Consider the following 938-nt stretch of genomic DNA (forward strand, 5'->3'; position numbering starts at 1 on the left):
AATCCTTTTTGAACTCTCTGTACTTTCTGGGTAACTATTATAATTACGTTTAATAGAAGTTTTGTAAGTAAAATAATATAATAATAATCAGATGAAAAATTTAAATTTTAACATTATTTAAACAATCTTTATTTAAACGATCATAGTTAAAAAAAATTTTCGCTGGATCCATGAATTAGCGATTAGAGTTAAAATGAATAATGATTGATAATTTAAATATATTCTTCGCCTACGTTTATTAAAAAATAACATGAAACTATTATAAATAGAAACATTTATTTATTATTAGAACTATTCTAATTATTGTTTACTGCTTCTTTGTAATTGCGTAGAATTATGCCACTGAAATAGATAAAGAAGAGAGAAAAATTTTGGACAATTTCAGATTTAGAATTAAGAACGAATAAAATGCGGTTTTGCTAATGTAAATATGTACAACTTCAAAAAAATTCAGTTATTCTCTGCTCGATTTTAATTTTGCACAGAAAAGGTTGGAGAAATAGAGTATCAGCAACTTATGTGCAAAGCTTAAAGTCAAAATCCAAGGAATAAGATTATAGAACTTAAAATGATGTAAGGTTGTGAAAAACATTTGTTATGAACAATTGTTCATAACATAGTTAAAAAAAATGTTCACTAGACCTATGAATATATCGATTAGAGTTCAAATGAATCATGACTGATCGAGAAATAACTAAATCATTTTGGAGCTATTTTGATGCCATTTTAATGCCATCGTAATTTTTTGTTCTGCTTGGGGTCTCAAGAAAACATGTTGGAAAACATGGGGAAAAATTTCCATGTCTCATGACAAACGTTAAAGTGGAGACATAATTTAAGGGATGAAGGACGAGACTCTTTCAAATAGGCATCGCAGAAATTAGGGGGAGGAAAGAAAGAGAGAGAAAGAGAGAGAGAGAGAGAGAGAGAGAGAGAGA

The sequence above is a fragment of the Trachymyrmex septentrionalis genome, unplaced genomic scaffold (genome assembly GCF_001594115.1).
Source record: "Trachymyrmex septentrionalis isolate Tsep2-gDNA-1 unplaced genomic scaffold, Tsep1.0 scaffold52, whole genome shotgun sequence".
In the NCBI taxonomy this organism is placed as follows: Eukaryota; Metazoa; Arthropoda; class Insecta; order Hymenoptera; family Formicidae; genus Trachymyrmex; species Trachymyrmex septentrionalis.